The sequence below is a fragment of the Cygnus atratus genome, unplaced genomic scaffold (assembly GCF_013377495.2).
Source record: "Cygnus atratus isolate AKBS03 ecotype Queensland, Australia unplaced genomic scaffold, CAtr_DNAZoo_HiC_assembly HiC_scaffold_78, whole genome shotgun sequence".
NCBI classification, from domain to species: Eukaryota; Metazoa; Chordata; class Aves; order Anseriformes; family Anatidae; genus Cygnus; species Cygnus atratus.
The window spans coordinates 15,061-35,067 of record NW_026110203.1 but is presented as its reverse complement, the minus strand read 5'-3'; the positions used below and the strand labels follow the sequence as shown (position 1 = coordinate 35,067).

The following is a 20,007-nucleotide window of genomic DNA, read 5'->3' as shown; positions in this document are numbered from 1 at the left end:
CAGTCTCTTGGTAATACTGCACCTGTGGTCAAGCCTCTTGCAGTGTGTAATCAAGCTCTTTTTAGTCCTCTGGAGAGTTACACAAGTCATTTGATGCACCTAGAGATTAAAATATAACCCCAAAACAGAAGTGGACCCCACCATCCCAAGAAGGAGCGAGCCAACAACCTCTGCTAAATATCCCTCTATCAAGTGAATTCCAAGCACTTACAATCTAGAAATCCAGAGACTCCGACCCACCTAAAGAACCCTGCAACTGACAGAAGGAAAAACAAAGCACTTACCCCTAAGAGCAGCCCAGGCACAATGAGCTCCCTCATGCCTTGCCTGGGGCTCATATACCATTTGGCCCCGCCCACCACCCAAACACAATCACCTGGGAAAGGGGAGGGGCAAAAAACAAAGTAGACAGGCAGCAGGACAAGCACCAGCTGTGTTTTTCTATTTTTTTTTCATCTGGTTTTTCAGCTCAACACCATGCAGAGAGTGCAGACAAGAGAACTGGGGTGTTTCTAGAAGCAACAATCCCCAGGCTTTTGCTTCAGCTTTGAATATTGAGAGGACACTATGACCAAGCAAGTAACTCATCTTCTTCAGCTGGCATTAAACCTTTCTTTCACATAGGAAGAAAAATCTAGGAGCATCACAGATTACACACCAAAACAGAAAAATCAATTCCATGAAATAACATCACTCACAGCAAAAATCACACACTTGAGTAGGCTATCTGAAAACCAAAAGCCTATGCTGATGGGTCAGCATTTCAGGAACTGGACCCCCTGACGCCCCTCAGCAACGCGGCAGGAGATGCACAATGCTGTCCCAAGTGCTTGCAAAGCCTGCCCGACAGACCAAACAGACTAACACAATCCACCCACCAACTCAGGGCACACACTGCCATCCACTCACCCTCGTGTCTCTTTCCAGTTTCCAGCTTAGTCCATGCCCATGACCTGGCCTACAAGAAACAAAGAGAAGGTCATGCCCATGAAGGACACGCAAACAGTACAGCTCCTTGCAGAGGTCTCAAGCACAGAGACCACAGCCAGAAAAAAAAAACACCCTCAGGTCCACAAAGGCCATGAATGCACAGCAGCCCCAGCAGGGCTAATCACAGACTTATCCTTTACAGCTGAAAAAGGTGACCCTGCTCAGCCTCTTCCTTATACTGCCCTTATGCAGTCAAGGCCCTTGCCATGCATACTGAGGCTCTTTGTCAATCCTCTGGACAGTTACGCAAATGCCTTGATCTATCTACAGATTAAAATAGAACCCCCAAAACAGGAACCGTACCCCACCATTTCCCAAACACAAGTTAGCCGGCAACCCCTCCTAAACATACCTCTAGTACGTGAATTCCAAGCACTTCACATCTAGAAGGCTGCAAGCTCGAAAGACTCTACAGCCAGCCAAACCGCAGGCAAAAGCTCCAGAAATATAACAAAGCGTCCCTCACCCTGAAAAAGACTACACCTTACCTGCCTACTGCTGCTCTTTTCAGATACATGCTTGCACAGGGAGCTTCCAGGATCCAGTTCTCCTAAACCCTGCTCCATCACTTCACCACCACACTAGGAACTTGGATAATAGTCGACATACAGGCCAAGAATCACAACAAGCCCCATCAATCTGTGAAAATCCTCAGGGACCTACAACACACAAGCTAACATTACCATCCTAGCCCTAAACATGCTCTAACAATTTCATCACCTGAAGAAGAGCTGCACACAATAAAGGCACCTACTCCTACTACACAGATTGCTCTCCTCTAAAAGACCCTCCTAGCCCCTACCTCAAAAAGGTGTGTGTTTCCAAGTAGAGACCGGTACGCATCAGTCCAGAGACTCCAACCCACCTAAAGAACCCTGCAACTGACAGAAGGAAAAACAAAGCACTTACCCCTAAGAGCAGCCCAGGCACAATGAGCTCCCTCATGCCTTGCCTGGGGCTCATATACCATTTGGCCCCGCCCACCACCCAAACCCAATCACCTGGGAAAGGGGAGGGGCAAAAAACAACAAAGTAGACAGGCAGCAGCACAAGCACCAGCTGTGTTTTTCTATTTTTTTTTATCTGGTTTTCAGCTCAACACCATGCAGAGAGTGCAGACAAGAGAACTGGGGTGTTTCTAGAAGCAACAATCCCCAGGCTTTTGCTTCAGCTTTGAATATTGAAAGCTTCTCTCCTCTACAACCCCTTTCTCAGGAACCAGGCAGCATTCAAGTGACCTGCTTTGCTCCGATTCTAAAGACTATCACAGTCCACCTTGCCTGTGGCACCTGATAAACAGAAGAGAAAGCAACCACAGCAGCAAAAGCCACAGCACCCGTAGGTCAGTTACTCTCATCCCCTCCTTTACCTCAGCAGCTTACCTACCCCACAGAGCAGATGCTTCCATCTGGTCTCTTTAGCCACTTACAGCACCTCGAAAAGGCAAACTGGAATTTTACTCTATTTGATGTAGTAAAGTAACTGCAGCTGACAACCGCACCCCAAAAGCAACTGCTGCATCTCTTCATCGCCCACCAGAGTCACTCCAGAGGCAGCTCGGGTCATGACATTCCGTATCGCACACTGCGTTTCCGCCTGAACAAAGAAAAACACAGAAGATAAACATTCAGCTGCCAGCATTAGCACCCATCCCTCAACAACAGAAGTGACTCCATATTTCATTTTATCCTTTTAAAACAGCAGTCCACTTGCCTCTGTACCTGGAAATTAGATCCAAGCTCAAAAGGAGTAGACAGCATCACCCATGCCACCTGGCAACACAAAAGGACAAAATGACCACTGTGCTTGCAAGCAACCACCTGCCACACCACTCCTCTGGCTCAAACAGCCTCACCTCAGACCCTCAGAGGGAAGCACCTGAACGTCTTTCCCTTTGCTTCCGATAAGGGATGACCTCGCTGACAACACTCTCACCTTCCCTCACTGCTCCGTGACATGGGGATTTCCCTGTCCAAGACTGCACTAGGCACCCGCAGAGACAAGAGAAAAGCACACCCTGAGGTGAAGGGAATGACGACACAGACTCCAAGACAGTCAAGAAATGGAGACCCTTTCTTGTCCCGATGCCAGATCTTATATAGTTTTTCTGAGCCCCTACACACGCTGCACATGGCTGGCAAACAGTTACAGACTTCTGATTGGTGCATTCCTTTTGATCACGCATAGCCTGCTATAGGCCCATCCGAGCCTAACAACTCCTCCTTATTGGTTCCCACTTTCTCTTATTCTAGCCTGGTTACCACTGTATGCCTCTAAGTAACCCTAACCCTAACCGTAACCCTAACACTAACACTAACCCTAACCCTAACCCTAACCCTAACCCTAACCCTAACCCCTAACCCCAACCCTAACCCTAACCCAAACCCTAACCCTAACCCTAACCCTAACACTAACCCTAACACTAACCCTAACCCTAACCCTAAACCCTAACCCTAAACCCTAACCCTAACTCTAACCCTAACCTTAAACCCTAACCCTAACCCTAACCCTAAAAGTTAACCCTAACCCTAACTCTAACCCTAAACCCTAACCCATAACCCCTAACCCTAACCCTAACCCTAACTCTAACCCCAACCCAAAGCCTAGGCCTAGGCTTAGGCCTAGGCCAAAACTAAGGCTTAGGCCTAACAGTAGGTCTATGCCTAGGCCTAGGCCTAACATTAGGCCTAAACCTAGGCCTAAAAATCCTAACCCTAAACCCTAAACCCTAAACCTAACCCTAACCCTAACCCTAGGCCTAGGCCTAGGCCAAAACCTAGGCTTAGGCCTAACCGTAGGTCTAACCCTAGGCCCAGGCCTAACACTAGGCATAAACCTAGGCCTAAAAACCCTAACCCTAAGCCTAACCCTAACCCTAACCCCTAACCCTAACCCTAACCTTAACCCTAGGCCTAGGCCTAACACTAGGCATAAACCTAGGCCTAAAAACCCTAACCCTAAGCCTAACCCTAACCCTAACCCCTAACCCTAACCCTAACCCTAACCCTAACCCTAACCCAACCATAACCCCCTAACCCTAACGCCCTAACCCTAACGCCCTAACCCTAGCCCTAACCCTAACCCTAACCCTAATGACCCTAACCCTAATGACCCTAACCCTAACCCTAACCCGAACCCTAACCCTAACCCGAACCCTAATCCAATATGGCCTCCCGGACGTTCAATGTCCAGGAACTACATCTCCCGGAATGCTCTGGGCACCCAACATGGCCTCCCGGAAGCCCAGTGCCCGAGAACTACATCTCCCGGCATGCGCTGGGCAACCAACATGGCCTCCCGGAAGTCCAGTGCCCGAGAACTACATCTCCCGGCATGCTCGGGGCAACCAGCATGGCCTCCCGGAAGTCCAGTGCCCGAGAACTACATCTCCCGGCATTCCCCGGACTCCCAACATGGCCGCCCGGTACGCGGCTTCTCGAGAACTACACCTCCCGACATGCAATGGGAAGACAACATGGCCTCCCGGAAACCCAGTGCCCAAGAACTACATTTCCCAGCACTCCCCGGAAAATTGAGCCTCACTGCTTGCCGTAGGACGCCATTATTTGCTCTTACATTACTCCTTCCGTTTTGTGTTTATGGAGGTTTTCCCCCGTTTTGGGGGTTTCCCATCAGTTTTGGGTTTTAACCTCTCCATTTCAGGGTTCTTCCCCACAATTTTGGGGTTCCTTCCCCTAATTTGGGGCTTCGCAGTTTCGGGGTTCCCCCTCCATTTTGGGGATTCCCCCCCAATTCCAAGCCCCCCACAATTTTGGGGTCCCCCACCATCCTTTTTTGGCCTGCCGCCCTAATATAAAGGTTCTTTCCCCCAATGTTGGGCTTCTCACCACATTTTGGAGGTTCCTTAATTTGGGGCTTCGCCCCCCGAGTTCTGGGGCTTTAACCCCAATTTTGGGGGTCCCCCCAATTTTAGAGTCCCCCACCATCCTTTTTTGGGTTTCCCCCTAACATTAGAGTTCTTCCACCGGATTTTGGGGGACCCCACAATTTGGAGGTTCCTTCCCCTAATTTGGGGCTTCGACCCCTCAATTTTGGGGGGGGGCCCACCTATTTTGGCCTTCCGCCATAATATTAGGCCTAACCCCTACCAACGCTCACCCCTAACCCTATCTAAGGCCCCCACCTATCTAATCCTAACCCCTGAACCTAACCCTAAAAACCCTAGAAACCCTTACAGCCCTAACCCAATAAAATTTAACACACTAAACCCCTAAAGACCTATGCCTAAAATCCCTAACCCAAAAAATTAAGACCCTCAAAACCCTAACCCTGGAGACCTTAACCTGAAAAAAAAAATTAAAACCTTAAAACCCTAACCCTAAATACCTGACCACAAATAAAACCCTAAGACCCTAACCCTAAAAACCCTATCAACACTAAAGCCCAAAAAACTCTAAAGCCCTAACACACTAACCCCCAAACCCTATTACAATTCCAGCCCTAACCACCTTAAAATCCTAACCCTAAACCCTGAAAACCCTAACCCTGAAACCCAACCCTAGTGCCTTAGCCCTAAAACCTTAAAACCCTAACACCTTGTTAGAAACACTCTGTAACCAATAACATAGGCTCAGGCAAGGATCTCAATGAAGTAGCATTTTTATTCACGATTGCAACGGCAGGCATCCCACAAGCCACCGACTAGTTCCCGCCACCTACTAGGTCCCGCCGGGGGTCACCGGGGTAGGTCCTCCGGAGCGACCGGGGCTTCGCCAGGGGTCACCGGGGTGGGTCCTCCAGGGAGACCGGGGATCCGCCAGGGGGCACCGGGGTGGGTCCTCCAGGGAGACCGGGGGTCTGCCGGGGGTAAGCAGGGTGGGTCCTTCGGGGCTCCCAGGGGCCCGCCGGGGGTCACCAGGGTGGGTCCTCCTGGGCGCCGGGGTCCGCCCGGGGTCACCTGGGTGGGTCCTCCAGGGTGCCTACGGGTCCGCTGGGGGTCACTGGGGTGGGTCCTCCGGGGCGCCCGTGGGCCCGCCGGGGGTCACAGGGGTGGGTCCTCCGGGGTGCCCAGGGGCCCCCGGGGGTCACCGGGGTGCGTCCTCCAGGGCAACTGGGGGCCCGCCGGGGGTCACCAGGGTGGGTCCTCTGGGGCGGCCGGGGGCCCGACGGGGGTCACCGGGGTGGATCCTCCGCAGCGACCAGGGGCCAGCCGGGGCTCACCGGGGTGGGTCCTGCCGGGTGCCCGGAGGCCCGGCGGGGATCACTGAGGTGGGTCCTCCAGGGCGCCCGTGGGTCCGCCGGGGGTCACCGGGGTGGGTCCTCCGGGGCACCCGTGGGCCCGCCGGGGATCAGCCTGGTGGGTCCTCTGGGGCAACCAGGGGCGCACCGGGGGTCACCGGGGTGGGATCTCTGGGGCGCAGGGGGGTCTGCCGGGGGTCATCGGGGTGGGTCCTCCGGGGCGTCTGGGGGGCCTGCCGGGGGTCACTGGGGGGGGGTCCTTCGGGGCGCCCGGGGGTCCGCCAGGGATCACCAGAGTGGGTCCTCCGGGGCGCCCGTGGGCCCGCGGGGGGTCACCACGGTGTGTCCCTCTGGGGCGCACAGGGGCCCGCCGGGGGTCACAGGGGTGGGTCCTCCGGGGCGCCTGGGTACCCGCCAGGGGTCACCAGGGTGGGTCCTCCGGGGCGCCTGGGTGCTGCCGGGGGTCACCGCGGTGGGTCCACCGGGGTGCCCGGGGGCCCGCCGGGGGTCCCCGGGGTGGGTCCTCCGGAGTGCCCGGGTGTCCGCCAGGGGTCACCGGGGTGGTTCCTCCAGGGTGCCCGGGGGCCCGCCGGGGGTCACCGGGGTGGTTCCTCCAGCGCGCCCGGGGGTCCACAGGGGGTCACCGGGGTGGGTCCTGCGGGGAGCCCGGGTGTCCACTAGGCTTCACCGGGGTGGGTCCTCCGTGGTGACCGTGGGCCCGACGGTGGTCACCAGGTGCGTCCTCCGGGGCGACCCGAGGACCGCCGGGGGTTACCGGGGTCGGTCCTCCGCAGCGCCGTGAGGCCCACCAGGGATCACCGGGGTGGCTCCTCCGGGGCCCCCGGGGATCCTTCGGGGGTCACTGGGGTGGGTCCTCCAGGGCGCCCGGGAGCCTGCTGGGGGTCACCAGTGTGGGTCCTCCGGGGCACCCGGGGGCCTGCCGGGGGTCAACGGAGTGGGTTCTCACGGGCGCCCTGGGGCCCGCCGGGGGTCACTGGGGTGGTTCCTCCGTGGAGCCCGGGTGTCCACTGGGGTTCACCGGGGTGGGTCCTCCGGGGCTCCGGGCGGTCTGCCTGGGGTCACCGGGGTGGGTCCTCCGGGGCGACCGGGGGCCGTCGGGGCTTACCGGGCTGGGTCCAACGGGGCGCCCGGAGTGATTACACTGTGATTTACTTACACTGTGATTTCCACCCAATTGCTCTAAGGAGTGTGGTTGTCTGCATTTTACAAGTTTGTCTGTTAAGCTTTCTTATCGCTGCAAGCATATCTCAATACCACCTTCCTTCCCTCTAAATGATGTAACTCTGTGCAAAAACATTTTTATTCCCACAACCTTGATCCCCTTACCTGAAAATCCTTATTCCCTTTACCCTTAACAACTCTAACCACAACCCTAACCCTTCACATCAACTCCCCATCGCTAATGACACTGACTAATGATCCAAACCTCAAACTGCCCCTAACCCCAGACAGCCAACAAAGAAACAAGCACAAAGCTGAAAACTACAGAAAAGGCAAAACCCTGGATACAGGGCCCAAATCACAAACACGCGACCAAAACGCTACAGAAAACCCCAGACACAGGCCCCAAGCACTACAGCTAGGCCCCAAAAGCCTAAACATATGCCAAAAAAAGTATTAATGCAGGTGCCAAATGCTACAGACAGGCCCAAAAGCGCAGGCCCCCAGAGGAGGAGGAGGAGAACCGGCGGTGAGAGTATTTGTATCCCATATTTGCCCCAGAGGACAACCCCCGGTGACAGTATTTGAGAACTACATGTGTCCCAGTGTAGAGCTCCTGGTGACAGACTGTGGAACACCCTCCCAAGTGCCCCAGGCGACCACCCCCTCTGACAGTGTAGGCACTCCCGGATGCCTCAGTGCCCAGCCTCTGGTGACCTCTGGCGTAAAGGGGGTGCTCCGATGGAAAACTGCCTGGTGACATCCTTTGGGACACCCAGGTGCCCCGGAGGACAACCTGCTGTGACACTATATCAGGCGCCTCGGAGGACACATGCCGGTGACCCCCGACGGGTCGCCCGGGCGCCCCAGAGGACCCACAACGGTGACCCACAGCGGGCCCACGGGCACCGCGGAGGACCCATCCCGATGACAACCGACACGCCGCTGGGCTCCCCGGACGACCCACCCCGGTGACCCCCCGGTGGACCCCCTGCGGCCCCGGAGGACCCACCCCGGTGACCCCCAACAGACCCCTGTCACCCCGGAGGACCAACCCCGGTTACCCCCGGTGGGCACTCGGGCACCCCGGAGGAACCACCCCAGTGACCCCCGGCGGGCCCTCAGGGGCCCTGGAGGACCCACCCCGGTGACCCCCGGCGGGCCCCCGGGACCCCGGAGGACCAACCCCGGTGACCACCGGCGGACCCCAGGGTGCCCAAGATGACCAACCCCGGTGACTACCGGCGGGCCCCCAGGCGCCCTGGAGGACCCATCCCGGTCACCCCCGACAGGCACCCGGGCGCCCTAATGGACCCAACCCGGTGACCCCCGGTGGGCCCCCGGGCGCCCTGGAGGACCCACCCCGGTGACCCCTGGCGGGCCCCCGGGCGCCCTGGAGGACCCACCCCGGTGAACCCCGGCGGGCGCACGTGCTCCTCGGAGGACCCATCCCGGTGGCCCCTGGCGGGCGTACAGGCGCCATGGAGGACCCACCCCGGTGACCCCCGGCGGACCACCGTGCGCCCTGGAGGACCCGCCCTGGTGACCCCCGATGGGCCTCCGGACGCTCCGGTGGACTCACCCCGGTGACCCCCGACGGGCCCCCGGGCGCCACGGAGGACCCTCCCCGGTGACCCCCAGCAGGTGCACGGGCGCCCCGTAGGACCCACCCAAGTGACGCACAGCGCGCCTCCGGGCGTCCCAGAGGACTAACCCCGGTGACACCGTGCAGAGCCCCGGGCGCCCAGGAGGACCCACCCGGGGGACTCCAAGCGGGCCCACGGGCGCCCTGGAGGAGCCACCCCGGTGACTACCGGCGGGCCCCCGGGAGCCCTGGAGGACCCATCCCCGTCACCCCCGACAGGCCCCCGGGTGCCCTGGAGGACCCATCCTGGTGGCACCTGGTGGACCCCCGGGCGCCCTGGATGTCCCGCGCTGGTGACCCCCGATGGGCCACCGGGCGCTCCGGTGGACCCACCCCGGTAACCCCCGGCGGCCCCCGAGCGCCCTGGAAGTCTCACCCCGGTGACCCACAACGGGCCCCCGGGTGCCCTGGAGGACCCTCCCCGGTGACCCACGGCAGGTGCACGGGCGCTCCGGACGACCCACCCCGGTGACGCCCAATGGGTCCTTGGGCGCCCCGGAGGACCAACCCCGGTGACCCCCGGCGGGCCCTCAGGCGCCCCGGAGAACTCAGCCCGGTCACCCCCGGCGGGCACCCGGGCGCCCCGGAGGACCCACTGCGGTGACCCGCGGCGGACCCCCCGGCACCCCGGAGGATCCACCCCGGTCACCCTCGGCGGGCCCCCGGGTGCCCCGGAGGACAAACCCCAGTGACCCCTGGCGGAACCCCGGGCACCCCAGAGGACCCCCTCCGGTGTCCCGTGGCGGTATGCCAGGGGCACCGGAGGACCTACCCTGGTGACCTGCAGAGGGCCCCGGGTCACCCCGGAGGACCCACCCCGGTGACCCCCGGCGGGCCCCTGGGAGCCCTGGGACACCCATCCCGGTGACCCCCAGCGTGCCCAGGGGCACCCCAGACGACCCACCCCGGTGACCCCCGGCGGCCCCCGGAGGACCCACCCTGGTGACCCCCGGTGGGCACCCAGGCGCCACGGAGGACCCAATCCGGTGACCCCCGGCGGAACCCCAGGCGCCCCAGAGGACCCATCCCGGTGTCCCCCGGCGGGCCCCTGAGTTCCGTGGTAGACCCACCCCAGTGACCCTCGGTGGACCCCCGGGCGCCCCGGAGGACCCACTCCGATGACCCCCGGCGTGCCCACGGGCGCCCCGGAGAACCCACCCCGGTGACCCCCGGCGGGCCCCAGGGCGCCCCGGAGGACCCACCCCGGTGACCCCCGGCGGGCCCCAGGGCGCCCCAGAGGACCCCCTCCGCTCTACCCCGGCGGTTCCCCGGGCGCCCCGAAGGACCCACCCCGGTTACCCCCGATGAGTCACCGGGCGCCCTGGAGGACCCTCCCCGGTGACACCCGGAGGACCCCGGTCGCCCCGGAGGACCCACCCAGGTGACACCCGGCAGACCCCCGGGCGCCCCGGAGAGCCAACACCGGTGACCCCCGGCGGGCCCCTGGGCGTCTCGGGGAACCCACGCCGGTGACCCCTGGCGGGCCCACGGGCGCCCCGGAGGATGCACCCCGCTGACACCTGGTGGAACCCCGGGCGCCAGCGAGGACCCCCCCCGGAGTCCCCCGGGCGCCCCAGAGGACCTACCCCGGTGACCCGCAGAAGGCCCCGGGTCACCCCAGAGGACCCACCCCGGCGGGCCCCTGGGCGCCCTAGAACACCCATCCCGGTGACCCCCAGCGGGCCCACGGGCACCCCGGACGACCCACCCCGGTGGACCCCCAGCGGGCCCCTGGACGCCTGGGAGGACGCACCCCGATGACCCCCGGGGGGTGCAAGGGCTCCCCGGAGGACCCATCCTGGTGGCCCCCGGCAGACGTCTGGGCTCCATGGAGGACCCACCCCAGTGACCCCCGGCAGGCCCTCAGGCGCCCCAAAGAACCTACCCGGTGACCCTCGGCGGGCCCCCAGGCGCCCCGGAGGACCCACCCCGGTGACCCCTGGCGGAACCCAGGGCACCGCAGGTGACGCGCCCCGGGGTCCCCCAGCAGTACCCCGGGCACCCCGGAAGACCCCCCCCGATGACCCACGGAGGGCCCCGGGTCGCCCCGGAGACCCACCCCGGTGATCCCTGGCGTGCCCCCGGGTGCTCCGGAGGACCCAACCCGGTGACCACCGGCGTGCCCCCGGGCGCCCCGGAGGACCCACCCCGGTCACCCCCGGCGGGCCCCCAGGTGCTCCGGAGGACCCACCCCGGTGACTCCTGGCAGAACCCCTGGTGCCCCAGAGGACCCCCGCCGTTCTCCCCCGGCGGTACCCCCGGGCGCCCCGGAGGACCCACCCTGGTGACCCCCAGCGGACCCCTGGGCGCCCCAGAGGACCCACCACGGTGACCCGCAGCGGGCCCTTAGGCGCCCCGGAGCACCCACCCCGGTGACCCCCGGACGGCCCCCGGGCGTCCCGGATGACCCACCCCGGTGACCCCCGAAGGGTCCCTGGGCGCCCTGGAGGACCCATCCTGGTGGCCCCTGCCGGACGTCCAGGCACCATGGAAAACCCACCTCGGTGACTTCCCAGCGGACCACCATGCTCCCTGGAGGACCCTCCCTGGTGATCCCTGATGGGCCCCCGGGCGCTCCGGTGGACCCACCCCGGTAACCACCGGCGGGTCCCCGGTCGCCCTGGAGGACCCACCCCGGTGACGCCCGGCGGGCCCCCGGTCGCCCTGGAGGACCCACCCCGGTGACCCCCGGCGGGCCCCCGGTCGCCCTGGAGGACCCACCCCGGTGACCCCCGGCGGGCCCCCGGGCGCCTCGGAGGTCTCACCCCGGTGACCCCCCGACGGGCCCCCGGGCGCCCCGGAGGACCCTCCCCGCTGACCCCCGACGGGCGCCAGGGTGGCCTGGACGATGCACCCCGGTGACCCCCAGCGCGCCCTCAGGTGCTCCGGAGAACCCACCCCGGTAACCCCCAGCAGTACCCAGGCGCCCCGGAGGACCCCACCCAATGAGCCGCGGAGAGCCCGGGGTCGCCCCAGAGGACCCACCCCGGTGACCCCCAACGGGCCCCGGGGCGCCCCGGAGGACCCACCCCAGTCACCGCCGGCGGGCCCCTGGGTCGCCCCGGAGGACCCACCCCGGTGACACCCGGCGGGCCCCCGGGTGCCCCAGAGGACCTATCCCGGTGACCCACGGAGGGCCCCGGGTCGCCCCGGAGGACCCACCCCAGTGACCCCCGACGGGCCGCCGTGCGCCCCGGAGGACCCACCCCGGTGACCCCCGGCAGACCAGCGTGCGCCCTGGAGGACCTGCACTGGTGACCCCCGATGGGCCCCCGGGCTCTCTGGTGGACTTACCCAGGTGACCCCCGGCAGGTCCCCGGTCGCCCCAGAGGACCCACCCCGGTGACCCCCGGTGGACCTCCAGGCACCATGGAGGACCCACCCCGGTGACCCCCGGTGGACCTCCAGGCACCATGGAGGACCCACCCCGGTGACAAACAGCGGGAAAATGGGCTCCTCGGAGGACGCACACCGGTGACCCCCCAACGGGTACACGGGCGCCCCGGAGGACCCATCCCGGAGATCTCCGGCACATGCACGGGCGCCCCAGAGGACCCAACCCGGTGACCACCGGCGGAGTCCTAGGCGCCCTGGAGGACACACCCCGGTGACCCCCGATGGGTTCCCGGTCACCCCAGAGGACCCACCCCAGTGACCACAGGCGGAGTCCTAGGCGCCCTGGAGGACCCACGACGCTGACCCCCCCGACGGGTTCCCGGTCACCCCGGAGGACCCACCACGGTGACCCCCGACAGGTTCCCGGGCGCCCCGGAGGACCCACCACGGCGATCCCCAGCAGGTGCACGATCGCCCCGGAGGACCCACACCGGTGACAAACAGCGGGCCCACGGGCTCCCCGGAGGACCCATCCTGGAGATCCCCGGCAGGTGCACGGTCGGCCCAGAGGACCCACACCGGTGACCCACAGCGGGCCCACGGGCTCCCCGGAGGATGCACACCAGTGAACCCCGACGGGTTCCACGGGCTGCCCGGAGGACACACCCCGGTGACCCCCGACGGGTTCCCGGTCACCACGGAGGACCCATCACGGTGACCCCCGGCAGATGCACCGTCACCACGGAGGACCCACACCGGTGAAAAAACAGCGGGAAAATGGGCTCCTCGGAGGACGCACACCGGTGACCCCCCAACGGGTACACGGGCGCCCCGGAGGACCCATCCCGGTGACCACAGGTGGAGTTCTAGGCGCCCTGGAGGACCCACCACGCTGACCCCCCCCCACCCCCCCCGACGAGTTCCCGGGCTCCTCAGAGGACATAACCCGGTGATGCCCGACAGGTTCCCGGTCACCCCGGAGGACCCACCATGGTGACCCCCGACAGGTTCCAGGGCGCCGCGGAGGACCCGTCCCGGTGATCCCCGGCAGGTGCACGATGGCCCCGGAGGACCCACACCGGTGACAAACAGCAGGCCCACGGGCTCCCCGGAGGACCCATCCCGGAGATCCCCGGCAGGTGCACGGTCGGCCCAGAGGACCAACCCCGGTGACCCCCGGCGGACCCCCGGTCACCCCGGAGGACCCACCCCGGCGAGTACAGGACTACAGCTCCTTGCAGAGGTCTCAAGCACAGAGACCACAGCCAGAAAAAAAAACACCCTCAGGTCCACAAAGGCCATGAATGCACAGCAGCCCCAGCAGGGGGAATCACAGACTTATCCTTTACAGCTGAAAAAGGTGACCCTGCTCAGCCTCTTCCTTATACTGCCCTTATGCAGTCAAGGCCCTTGCCATGCATACTGAGGCTCTTTGTCAATCCTCTGGACAGTTACGCAAATGCCTTGATATATCTACAGATTAAAATAGAACCCCAAAAACAGGAACTGTACCCCACCATTTCCCAAACACAAGTCAGCCAGCAACCCCTCCTAAACATACCTCTAGTACGTGAATTCCAAGCACTTCACATCTAGAAGGCTGCAAGCTCTAAAGACTCTACAGCCAGCCAAACCGCAGGCAAAAGCTCCAGAAATATAACAAAGTGTCCCTCACCCTGAAAAAGACTACACCTTACCTGCCTACTGCTGCTCTTTTCAGATACATGCTTGCACAGGGAGCTTCCAGGATCCAGTTCTCCTAAACCCTGCTCCATCACTTCACCACCACACTTGGAACTTGGATAATAGTTGACATACAGGCCAAGACTCACAACAAGCCCCATCAATCTGTGAAAATCCTCAGGGACCTACAACACACAAGCTAACATTACCATCCTAGCCCTAAACATGCTCTAACAATTTCATCCCCTGAAGAAGAGCTGCACGCAATAAAGGCACCTACTCCTACTACACAGATTGCTCTCCTCTAAAAGACCCTCCTAGCCCCTACCTCGAAAAGGTGTGTGTTTCCAAGTAGAGACCGGTACGCATCAGTCCATAGACTCCAACCCACCTAAAGAACCCTGCAACTGACAGAAGGAAAAACAAAGCACTTACCCCTAAGAGCAGCCCAGGCACAATGAGCTCCCTCATGCCTTGCCTGGGGCTCATATACCATTTGGCCCCGCCCACCACCCAAACCCAATCACCTGGGAAAGGGGAGGGGCAAAAAACAACAAAGTAGACAGGCAGCAGGACAAGCACCAGCTGTGGTTTTTCTATTTTTTTTTCATCTGGTTTTCAGCTCAACACCATGCAGAGGGCAGACAAGAGAACTGGGGTGTTTCTAGAAGCAACAATCCCCAGGCTTTTGCTTCAGCTTTCAATATTGAAAGCTTCTCTCCTCTACAACCCCTTTCTCAGGAACCAGGCAGCATTCAAGTGACCTGCTTTGCTCCGATTCTAAAGACTATCACAGTCCACCTTGCCTGTGGCACCTGATAAACAGAAGAGAAAGCAACCACAGCAGCAAAAGCCACAGCACCCGTAGGTCAGTTACTCTCATCCCCTCCTTTACCTCAGCAGCTTACCTACCCCACAGAGCAGATGCTTCCATCTGGTCTCTTTAGCCACTTACAGCACCTCGAAAAGGCAAACTGGAATTTTACTCTATTTGATGTAGTAAAGTAACTGCAGTGACAACCGCACCCCAAAAGCAACTGCTGCATCTCTTCATCGCCCACCAGAGTCACTCCAGAGGCAGCTCGGGTCATGACATTCCGTATCGCACACTGCGTTTCCGCCTGAACAAAGAAAAACACAGAAGATAAACATTCAGCTGCCAGCATTAGCACCCATCCCTCAACAACAGAAGTGACTCCATATTTCATTTTATCCTTTTAAAACAGCAGTCCACTTGCCTCTGTACCTGGAAATTAGATCCAAGCTCAAAAGGAGTAGACAGCATCACCCATGCCACCTGGCAACACAAAAGGACAAAATGACCACTGTGCTTGCAAGCAACCACCTGCCACACCACTCCTCTGGCTCAAACAGCCTCACCTCAGACCCTCAGAGGGAAGCACCTGAAAGTCTTTCCCTTTGCTTCCGATAAGGGATGACCTCGCTGACAACACTCTCACCTTCCCTCACTGCTCCGTGACATGGGGATTTCCCTGTCCAAGACTGCACTAGGCACCCGCAGAGACAAGAGAAAAGCACACCCTGAGGTGAAGGGAATGACGACACAGACTCCAAGACAGTCAAGAAATGGAGACCCTTTCTTGTCCCAATGCCAGATCTTATATAGTTTTTCTGAGCCCCTACACACGCTGCACATGGCTGGCAAACAGTTACAGACTTCTGATTGGATGCATTCCTTTTGATCACACATAGCCTGCTATAGGCCCGTCCGAGCCTAACAACTCCTCCTTATTGGTTCCCACTTTCTCTTCTTCTAGCCTGGTTACCACTCTATGCCTCTGAGTAACCTTCTTCTTAACCCTTAGTGCATCACCATATCATTCAGCTCCAGTTTGTCACCGAAACGGTGACATAATTCCCCCTTTTTTGTTTCTACAAGGGCAATTGTGTGCAACGAACAATTAATCATTTTTTTTGCAATCATTGCAGCAGGCATGGTGTAACTATTATAATTGCAACAAACGCGATAAACAAAATAATCATTCATCTTTTACTGTCTCAAGTACTTAAATTTGTTGCTACAGGACTACCACATCAAGCAAGGAAAGGACAGCCCTTTTGTTTAGGGCTGAGGCTGTTCAGCAAGGTCACATAATTTGAGACTGCCGAAATACTTCAGCAATCCTTTGGTCCCAGTAGCTGTAAAACAGCCAAGTAGAAAGAAACTTCCCTCCTAAAAAAAGTGTGTGGGGAAAGGGGGGAGAGAATTGTCACCAGAAGAGTGTCTTTTAAACACTATCTGCTACACACCACAAAAGTCTTTGTTATAAAATACACCTTTTCATACAAAAGACATCCTTGCAAAACCATTTGATTGCCCCACGATGCTGAACGTTTGTGTGAGCCTCTCTTCTTTTCTAAATATTATTCAGCCCAGGCACTTTCAGTCTGAGTGGCTTTGTCTCTCATACATGGAACAGCTTGGCCATGATTATCACGAGGCCACTGTCCAGCAAGATAGGGAGCAGCAAGTGTGTCCAACGAGGAAGTCCGGTGAATAATACTGGAAGGGCTTGATGAAGGTGGTCTTAACTTGTCAGCTCTGCAGTCCGGCGAGCCAGGGCTCTTCCTCTCCAGTGAGCTCCTGCCTTGCTCCGGGGACTGCCACTGGTGCCGGACCCTGCCCACCGCCATGGCGCTGCCCTCCGGCAGTGGGGAGGAGCAAGGTGAGGGCCCGCAGCCCAGCAGCGTTTGTATCCCCACTTGATGCTGCCTCCCACACTTTCTCCCCCCTTGTTCCCAAGTCTTTACATCGAACACAGCTGAGACCGTCAAGGGGACCCCTTGTTTTTGCAAAAACTTCGATAGTAGCTTTATTTTAAATGGGTCATATTTTACACCCCTTTTTATTAATAATTGCGTTAATAATTTTACTATTGCCTCTTCTGCTGCTGAGATACTGGCTCCCATTGTGAATGCCCAGCTGCTCACCTGTCCTTCAGGTGATGTCCCACAGGTTGAAGCTGCAGTCCAGCTGCAAGCTTGATTCATTCGGCTGGGTTCCCTCCGGACGCTCATACAGCACTGCTCTACCCCTTATCACGTTGGGGTCACTATTTGAAGGGAATGACAACACAGACTCCAAGATAGTCGAGAAATGGAGAAACTTTATTGTTCCAATGCCAGATCTTATATAGTTTTTCTGGGCCCCTACACACGCTGCACATGGCTGGCAAACAGTTACAGACTTCTGATTGGTGCATTCCTTTTGATCACGCATAGCCCTCTATAGGCCAGTCCGAGCCTAACAACTCCTCCTTATTGGTTCCCACTTTCTCTTCTTCTAGCCTGGTTACCACTCTATGCCTCTGAGTAACCTTCTTCTCAACCCTTAGTGCACCGCCGTATCAATCAGCTCCAGTTTCTCACCAAACAGGTCACCCATACTGAGGCACCTCACAACCACAGCGTACCTGCTGCAATACCTCTCTTACCAGCTCCTTTACTTCAGCTGCTCACCAGCTCTAACAGATTCTTCACTCACAGCTCCGCACCAAACTCTGCCCAGGCCACACAAAACACACTACACAAGCTACATTAAGACACACGAGCTGGAACATTCCCGCCCAACAATCAGTCACATCGCACTTCAGGAAGGATGCCGCACGCTCCTAGAAACCAAACCTACCAGTCCTGAACAGCTCCCCACCTCCTCTTGCCAACCACACTCAGCACACACACTATTTGCCCTTCAAAAAAAAGTAGGAACATACACACAAAAAAAACAACTGAGCTCCACAAACACCAAAAAGCCATGCACACACAGCAGCCCCAGCAGGGGTAATCACAGACCTACCCTTTACAGATGAAAAATGATATGACCCTGCTCAGTCTCTTGGTAATACTGCACCTGTGGTCAAGCCTCTTGCAGTGTGTAATCAAGCTCTTTTTAGTCCTCTGGAGAGTTACACGAGTGGTTTGATGCACCTAGAGATTAAAATATAACCCCAAAACAGAAGTGGACCCCACCATCCCAAAAAGGAGCGAGCCAACAACCTCTGCTAAATATCCCTCTATCAAGTGAATTCCAAGCACTTACAATCTAGAAATCCAGAGACTCCGACCCACCTAAAGAACCCTGCAACTGACAGAAGGAAAAACAAAGCACTTACCCCTAAGAGCAGCCCAGGCACAATGAGCTCCCTCATGCCTTGCCTGGGGCTCATATACCATTTGGCCCCGCCCACCACCCAAACCCAATCACCTGGGAAAGGGGAGGGGCAAAAAACAACAAAGTAGACAGGCAGCAGGACAAGCACCAGCTGTGTTTTTCTATTTTTTTTTCATCTGGTTTTCAGCTCAACACCATGCAGAGAGTGCAGACAAGAGAACTGGGGTGTTTCTAGAAGCAACAATCCCCAGGCTTTTGCTTCAGCTTTGAATATTGAGAGGACACTATGACCAAGCAAGTAACTCATCTTTTTCAGCTGGCATTAAACCTTTCTTTCACATAGGAAGAAAAATCTAGGAGCATCACAGATTACACACCAAAACAGAAAAATCAATTCCATGAAATAACATCACTCACAGCAAAAATCACACACTTGAGTAGGCTATCTGAAAACCAAAAGCCTATGCTGATGGGTCAGCATTTCAGGAACTGGACCCCCTGACGCCCCTCAGCAACGCGGCAGGAGATGCACAATGCTGTCCCAAGTGCTTGCAAAGCCTGCCCGACAGACCAAACAGACTAACACAATCCACCCACCAACTCAGGGCCCACACTGCCATCCACTCACCCTCGTGTCTCTTTCCAGTTTCCAGCTTAGTCCATGCCCATGACCTGGCCTACAAGAAACAAAGAGAAGGTCATGCCCATGATGGACACGCAAACAGTACAGCTCCTTGCAGAGGTCTCAAGCACAGAGACCACAGCCAGAAAAAAAAACACCCTCAGGTCCACAAAGGCCATGAATGCACAGCAGCCCCAGCAGGGGGAATCACAGACTTATCCTTTACAGCTGAAAAAGGTGACCCTGCTCAGCCTCTTCCTTAGACTGCCCTTATGCAGTCAAGGCCCTTGCCATGCATACTGAGGCTCTTTGTCAATCCTCTGGACAGTTACGCAAATGCCTTGATATATCTACAGATTAAAATAGAACCCCAGAAAAAGGAACCGTACCCCACCATTTCCCAAACACAAGTCAGCCGGCAACCCCTCCTAAACATACCTCTAGTACGTGAATTCCAAGCACTTCACATCTAGAAGGCTGCAAGCTCTAAAGACTCTACAGCCAGCCAAACCGCAGGCAAAAGCTCCAGAAATATAACAAAGCGTCCCTCACCCTGAAAAAGACTACACCTTACCTGCCTACTGCTGCTCTTTTCAGATACATGCTTGCACAGGGAGCTTCCAGGATCCAGTTCTCCTAAACCCTGCTCCATCACTTCACCACCACACTTGGAACTTGGATAATAGTTGACATACAGGCCAAGACTCACAACAAGCCCCATCAATCTGTGAAAATCCTCAGGGACCTACAACACACAAGCTAACATTACCATCCTAGCCCTAAACATGCTCTAACAATTTCATCCCCTGAAGAAGAGCTGCACGCAATAAAGGCACCTACTCCTACTACACAGATTGCTCTCCTCTAAAAGACCCTCCTAGCCCCTACCTCGAAAAGGTGTGTATTTCCAAGTAGAGACCGGTACGCATCAGTCCATAGACTCCAACCCACCTAAAGAACCCTGCAACTGACAGAAGGAAAAACAAAGCACTTACCCCTAAGAGCAGCCCAGGCACAATGAGCTCCCTCATGCCTTGCCTGGGGCTCATATACCATTTGGCCCCGCCCACCACCCAAACCCAATCACCTGGGAAAGGGGAGGGGCAAAAAACAACAAAGTAGACAGGCAGCAGGACAAGCACCAGCTGTGGTTTTCTATTTTTTTTTCATCTGGTTTTCAGCTCAACACCATGCAGAGGGCAGACAAGAGAACTGGGG

General features: G+C 58.5%; 1 protein-coding gene across 7 annotated transcripts in view; it reads right to left on the bottom strand.

Annotated features, from left to right (window-relative positions):
- The window catches only part of LOC118256732 (uncharacterized), a 62,435-nt gene that overhangs the window by 30,576 nt on the left and 11,852 nt on the right, over window positions 1-20,007 (bottom strand). For 2 of the 7 annotated variants that reach the window (XM_050716998.1, XM_050716999.1), the window contains exon 2: window positions 910-958. The gene's annotated coding sequence lies outside the window, so the exon portion shown is untranslated. Of the gene's footprint in view, window positions 1-909; window positions 959-1,478; window positions 1,512-2,491; window positions 2,680-14,049; window positions 14,083-17,355; window positions 17,984-18,795; window positions 18,845-19,363; window positions 19,397-20,007 lie in introns of those variants that run through there. The other 5 variants (XM_035563947.2, XM_050717000.1, XM_050717001.1 and 2 more) reach the window with 5 other exon arrangements.